This window comes from Octopus bimaculoides, chromosome 6, assembly GCF_046866305.1.
Source record: "Octopus bimaculoides isolate indiv1 chromosome 6, ASM4686630v1, whole genome shotgun sequence".
NCBI classification, from domain to species: Eukaryota; Metazoa; Mollusca; class Cephalopoda; order Octopoda; family Octopodidae; genus Octopus; species Octopus bimaculoides.
The window spans coordinates 118,126,655-118,134,885 of record NC_142933.1 but is presented as its reverse complement, the minus strand read 5'-3'; positions in this window follow the sequence as shown (position 1 = coordinate 118,134,885).

Sequence of the window (8,231 nt, the reverse complement as noted above, 5' to 3'; positions counted from 1 at the left end):
TGCTTATGATCATCCAAGTATACATACATACCTATGTAGATATATATATATATATATATATATACACGCGCACACACACATGTGTATATATATATATATATATATATATATATATATATATATATAGGAAAACATATATATATATGGATATATATATATATATTCATTTATATATATGTATGTATATACACGCGCACACACACATGTATATATATATATATATATATATATATATATATATATATATATATATATATATATATATATATATATATATAGGAAAACATATATATATATGGATATATATATATATATTCATTTATATATATGTATGTATATACACGCGCACACACACGTATATATATATATATATATATATATATATATATAGGAAAACATATATATATGGATATATATATATATTCATTTATATATATGTATGTATATATATATATATATATATAATTATAGATAGATGGACACAACACATAGATACTGTATATATGTATATATATATATGTGTGTGTGTGTGTGTGTGTGTGTGTGTGTGTGTGTGTGTGTGTGTGTGTGTGTGTGTGTGTGTACAACCACATGGTTCCGGGGATGGTTCCACTGCGTGACACTTTTGGCAAGTGTCATTTACTATAGCCTCGGACCAACCAAACCCGTGTGAGTGTTTATGGTTCACGAAAAATAACAGAAGTCGTCGTATACACTGTAAATACATGCATACATATATATACATACATGCATATATATATATATATATATATATATATATATATATATACACACGCTTGTATGCATGTATATATATATATATACATATGTGTGTATGTCTTAGTATCTGTGTTTGTCCCCCCCCCCAACACCGCTTGACAACCGATGTTGTTGTGTTTACATCCCCGTAACTTAGTATTTCGGCAAGAAAGTCTGAAAGTATACCAGGATTTAGACAAAAATAAGTACTAGGAACGATTTATTCCACTAGAAATTCTTCAAGTCAGTGCTCCAGAATGGCAGCAGCCTCACGACTGAAACAAGAATAACACACACACACACACACACACACGTTATTTGGCAGCTATAATACACATGCATAGTCTCGCACGCAGACACACGCACGCACACATGCACACACGCACAAAAAATGAACACACGTACTCCAATAACTCAGTGTATTTTTAACTCAGAATAGTCACAAACTCTATTTTTATGCTATTTGTAAGAGAAGGCTTGGCGGTTAATTAACAGGGGTAATTAGCACGATTATGGTGCAACCGCAACTAAATTCTATTTATAAGAATGAGGATGAAAGTAAAAAGAACTAAATCAAAAACAATATTTATTTATTATTTAATTATTATTATTATTATTTTATGTTTGACTTTTGTTTTGCATTTGTACAAGTTGGATCCAAGTCTCACCCAGAGACCTCAAGAGACAACAAGTTAGAAGTTCATGTAGGTGTTATGCCTAGGGTACCATATATTTGGATTTGTACAGTTGTGTTCAAGTGAATGTTTAAGAAACCATAAGAAAATTATGTGTTTGCTTTAAAATTTGAGATCACATAGACAGGATATGGGCAGTTCCCATGAGCACTATCTTTTGAACTTCAGCCATTTTGGGGTTTCCTGGTATCTGAGCTAGGTAGTAATCAGCCCGTTTCGCTGTCATTCCCAGGGCACCTATGACAATAGGTATTGTTTTCGTCTTCAGATTCCACATTTTGCTAATTTCTATTTCAAGATCTTTATATTTGCTCAGTTTTTGGTAGGTCTTGACAGATACGTTTATATCGATTGGGACAGTCATTACGTTTATATCGATTGGGACAGTCATTTATCATCATCATCATCATCATCATTTAGGTGTTGTGCTGGCAGAGCCGTTAGCACGCCGGCAAAATGCTTAGCGGCACTACGTTCGTTCTTACGTTGAGCTCGAATTCCGCGGAGATCGATTTTGCCTTTCATCCCTTTGGGGATCGATGAAATAAGTACCAGTTACACACTGGGGTTGATGTAATCGACAAACTCTCTCCCCTAAAAGATTATCGTTATTATTAAAAGCGGGACGAAAGACTTAGCGACACTTCGTCTGTCTTTGTGTTCTGAGTTTAAATTCCGTCGAGGTCGATAAAATGAGTACCAGTTGAACACTGGGGACAATGTAATCAACTTATCCCCTACCCCGAACTTGCTGGCCATCTGCCAAAATTTTGAAACCATTATTATTATTATTATTATTATTATTATCATCATTAATACCTTAAGTATTATTAATATTACAACTGTTATTATTGCCACCATAAAAATGGTGAGCTGATAGAATTGTCAGTGCATCGAACTAAATGCTAAGCAGCATTTATTTTGGTTCTTTGTATTCAAAGTTCAAAAACAAATCCGTTCCTTCTCCAAATTTTCAGGCTCTGTGTTTATGCTTATAGTACAAAATTATTATTATTATTATTATTACCATTACAACAAAAAAAAATTACGTAGTTATTGCTTTGTTTTAGACGAAGTTCCAAATTTCACCCAGAGATCTATCATGTTGGACACTTTACTATTTATGATTAGCAGCGATAAATCATAAGTGAAAGGGAACAGCCTCTGAGAATTGAGATTCTGTTAAATTAGTAATGATTTTATTATAAAAGACTTTTAAGAGAATCCGGTATTTTCAAAGTGACAATGTTTTTTCTTAGGATGTGGACACTAGCCATGGGGGACAATTTTTGGTAGATCTGATATTTTTAGGTTTCCTGATTTTCGGTTACAATGTTTAAGAGTACCATTTGGTATTATCCGCAAAGCTCCAATGACCAGGTGCAGTAGTTATTCTTAGATGCCTCATTTTCAATCCTTTATTATTATCATTATTATCATTATAAATAAAAATAAAACAACAAAAAGCAACAAATAAGAGTATATGTGTGTGTGTGTATATATATATATTTATATTTACACACACATACATATACATCTGTATACTCATATACTCACACACGCACGCACGCACACACATACATACACACGCACACACACACACACACGCACGCACACACACACGTATGCTATAATTTAGAACAAACAGTAAAAAGCTGTCATTATAGTACTCGGAGTTTCGAATGCCGGAGCAAGTATCGAGGTCGCATTCTTTTGTTGTAACTTATCATCATTATCATTATTATTATGGTATCTTTTAAATTTGAAACGTTTTGAAAATGCAAATAAAGCTCCTATTTCATTATGCCGGCCACAGTCTAATGATGCTGAATGGTTAAACAGTTTCTCGGGATGGATCGAACTGTAGCGATATAATATAGGATAAATATAGTGATAATAACAATAACCCTTGGATGGAATTTATAAATATTCTAATACATCGCTACGCGCATTTCCATAAATCACATGTCTCTCAAGATCACAGTCAGTATTCTTGGAACGATTACAGTTTAGTCCGTAGCATCCGTGGGCATTGGGTAGATCATCTTACTGGATTCGTTTCTTCAGGCGATTTAACATTAATGGATGTTTACTAGAGGAATGTTTATCCCTTCTGACCAGTGTGAAAGTTGGTTGGGTTATGTGGGTATTTCTGTGTGTATTTTGTAGGGTGGGGAGGAGAGGAAAGTGAGGGAAAGAGAGGAAGGAATGGTAGTTCTATGGGGATGGAGGTGTGTGTGGTGATGTTGCACTTATTTTGTTGTTCAGTCTGCAGATGTCAAGGATGGGTCATACATTCCTATGTTCGAGTTCATCTAAGGCATGACTATCTACAATGAATTCTGAAGTAAACAGGTCAGCCGGTATATCTACTACAGCCATCAGACAATGAACTGCTACAGCTGTGTATGTGCGCGCGTGTGTTTTCGAATGGTTACGAAGTTCGCTTCTCAATCAATAGGTACTGGCTTTGATCGTTCTCTATGTCATTGTGAGCAAGTGTGCATTGCCATAGCTCCTCGATGATCTTAAACGTTGTGAATGAAATTATGTAGATGGAAACTGAGCGGAAACCTTTCGTATAGATTGTATAATTAATCTAAAGATCCAATCTTGCATACACACACACACACGCACGCACACACACACACACACACACACACACATTGTGACACACTAATTCTGCTTGATAGCTACGTTAAGTGTAAACACGTCCGTGAAATACTCAGCCACTTATACGCTAATTCAAGGAGCAGATAATTCAGTTGAGCGTACAACTGCATCCTCATCGAAGGAACCGAAAGGGATGTGGTTATATATATATATATATATATATATATATATACTATCAATTAATTCATTTAAATCATACTAATATAAAAGCTGTGTTTACTTAATTCATCAGAAATAAGTTTTTTTTAGACCAGCTACGATGCTCTGATTGATATAACACATAACATTCCTCATGATTTGGGTAAACAGTTTATAAATTAATCCAATTTAATTACGTATCACACTTATATAATTATATATTTTGTAATGTTTATCTTATTGAAACAGCTGTTGAACACAAAGTATGAACCGTATGTTTTACCGAATTTTGCATATCCATACATGTTAGATTTTCTGTAATGTAATAACATGTCGGAGTTTTAATGACCTGTTATTAATTGAGCTCTTAAATACCGTGGATTTTTCTTTTTTTTTTTTTTTTGCTTGTACATCAAAATTCTCTGTATGGACACACACACACACATACACACGCACACACACGCAGACACACACACACGCACACATACACACACACACCTGCACATGCATACACGCACACTTCTAGATGAAGTGAAAAATTGTTTTTTAAATGTGTAGACCAGAATCAAGACGTCCCCTCACTCAATCATTGATAAGTTGCTTGCACTAAGATTCCACTTACGAAACTCATCATTAAAAATAATCGAAATATTTGCGAAGAAGACAATATCCGTAAGTATCTCAGGAAACAATGATATCTTATACAAAATTTACAAAAAACTACCGTGGCGTCCTGAAAGTGTTTGAATCCATTGCAGCGAACATGGAATAAAGTATCCGTAATACAGAATTTGTGATGCTTAACAGAGATTCCAAGGATTCCCAGCTTACCTTAAGCATGATCAGCTGATTTGTGTGGTTGAATTTTTAATACAGTGCCTTGGATCAATATTCATGCGATTTACCACTAAAGAATTCACAATCACCTAACAGGCACTGGAGATGGACATCATGGTGGGATGTACCATTTCTCTAACCGTCTGTATGGCCATGGAGTTATTTGTCTGGGGTACAAGAAACAACTTGAAAGGAATGAAAATCACGTAATATCTAAAACTACAGATACCATTGCTTGCTTTTATAAATGGCATTTCTACCATAGGGAAAAAAAGGAAAAGAACAGAAAATCTTCCAACCCGACTGGATGACCTATACTGTTTGTCCATAACACTGAATTGGAGGGTTAGGTTAAGGAATTTCCTTTTGAAATTGGAGAGGAACTAATTCCAACGACGCGGGAAAGGTAATAAGAATTCTTGTGTAAGAGTACTGGGCTAAATTCTGAAATTAACCCTTGATAGCATTTAAAATAGAATTTCTACTCAAGGACTCTTATTGCTGACTACGGTTTAGCAAGGGTGTTTAAGCCCTTTTTGTCGACGTTCTTATTGCTATTCAAAGAGCAGAAAATACTATTAATTAGAGTGGATAGAATAGAAACGTGTTTTAACAAGTACCTACAAGAGAAACCTGATCATCTACCATGCTCTACAGAAATTCGAGTATCAACACAGAACTGCCTGTAACATCACTGGTGGAGGAATTGAAAATAGTAACAGCCCGCTAAAGCATGATTCTAAGGAATTCGGTGTAACCCATTTTTGTGCAACCCAGCCAATAGTAAAACAGGAAGGAATTAGGGCGTGGGAAAGTTTGTTGTCGTGACAGAAGCTACCCGGAAAATAAAACGTGAACCAGCTCACATTGGCTGGACTAGGACGGATGCAGAACACATGAATGTCTCACCAGAATAATGAATACAGATGCGATATTGTGATTAAAGAAATTCATCTTATTGGAAAGAATGGAGACATGACTTACGCAGCAGGATTACGAAGACAATGCGCATAAGTATGAGATACGGATGTGTAAAGGAAACTATTGTGGCACATGGCGTGGGAAATATAACCAACTGATAATTGCGATTCTGCATGAGAGCAGTGGATGACCAATGGTAAACGGTGAGACTAGAGTAACACTGCTCATTGCCATTGGTATAGAGGTTATAATTGTTGGAGCTTATTCAAGTAGAATGTAAAATAGCTCTTTGCAGTTCATGGCTGGCGACATAACAAAATCTCTAATACCTTTGGTGATGTTCTAAAACACAGAAAAATCATTAGCAACAATAAAACGAGAAGCAACACCAAGTTTATTCCCGTTGTTTTCCACAAGAAGGGCGAGAATCGACAATTTAAGAGAGTAAACAAAGGAAAACCGATATTCAGTTTTATTGAAGGATTTGAAGGAAGTGCACGTGTTCCCAGTGTGTGCTTCAGTAACGTCCTCGAATTGTGATATCGACAGACTTTACAAATAAAAAAGACCTCAATATAGAGTTGATGACGATGTGGGTGGATAATATGGAGCAGACACAAAAAAAGGAGTTGGGGAGGGGCTAAAATATGAAGTAGGGGCTTCATTTATGCTAATCTCTTTTCTATCTCTGTATCTTTATTGTATCTTAACATTGTTCTTTATATTTCGTCCAGCAATCTGTCCTGTTTGTGCTACATATTCCTCTCTCTCCTCCTCAATCTCTCCTTCCACTCATCATACTTCTCCTCTCTCGCTCTTTGCTCTTCAGTTTTCTTTTTCTTCCTGCTTGTTGTTGGCTCTGGTTCCTGCGTTCGAATCTCCATACTCTCTTTTCCCATATAACTTGTTTCTTTGTCTCCGCTTTTTTTTTTCTTGGGACTCTTTGGCGGAGACTCCACTATCGTTCTTTTCCTGTCTGTCGCAGCTTCCTCCTCCTTTTCCTTCTCCGCTTCTACCACCATCGCTTCTGCTACCTCCATCTGCCCTTGTTTCTGGAGACACCTTGCTTGCATGTGTCCCCTTTCTCTGCAGTTGTAGCATATTGGCGGTCTCCCCTCTACCACGACTCATAGTCGGGTCTCATCAGGGAGCACCAACTCCTCCGCCATCTTATGTACATCTGGCAGGGTTATGTGTATCAAAGCTTCGAGACCATAACCCCACCAGTTGATCTCCTTCGACTTCTCCACCTTTATTATATCCACCTCCTCCTCGCAGTTGTAGATGATGGCTGCCACCAGCCATGCTTCATCAATCTCTGGAGGCACTCTCCCTATCCTAACTCTTACGGCACGTCTCCCGCAGTAGGTCGGTAAGAGTGCCCACTTTGTTGATCTCAAAGACCTCGTGGCGTACCTTTTTGCCTCCTCCTCGTTAACGAAGCGCACCTCCACCGTGCCGTACTTCCTTCCTCTCGAGCAAAATCTTGTTACTGCTTTAATCTCTTGTAAACATTCTTCAATTTCTTCGATTTCCGCTACTTCAATCTTTTTCGTTTCTGTGTTAAATGTTCGGTAAACTATTCTTTTTTTTTTATCCGCTCTTTGTAACACGTCGGCCGATGGTGTTAAGCGGAGGCAATCTCTCTCCTTCACAATTAGTCCATTGTATTCCTTAAAATCTCTTCCTTCCGTCTCAACTTCCCTTAGCTGCAACATGTTGGGTGTCGGACTTTTGCCCGCCACCGCAGCATAGCTGCCAGCTTCCATGCCCAACAATGGGTAGAAAAAATAAATTCAACAATAGTTCAATCAAAAACTCAACGACAATATCAACAATTTCAATAACAGTTTCAAAAATCAATTTTCACAACTCACCGCTCTTTGACCTCTACTCAGCCACTACGACGTCTAGACTTCTCCCTCTATATCGACGCACTGGGCTAGCTTACTTCATCGTTTGGGGGCGTCGACACAACATATGCATATATATTTATACCCATTCTCTTATACAATACATATATATGTATATATATATATATGTATGTACATATCTATATCTGTGTGAGTGTGTCTGTGTGTGTATGTATATATATTTGTGTGTGTGCGCGTGTGTAATTGTGTGTGTGTGTATGGTTGTGTGTGTGTGTGTGTGTGTGTGTGTGTGTGTATGTGTGTGTACGACATTTTGCAAACGAAGAGCATCGAT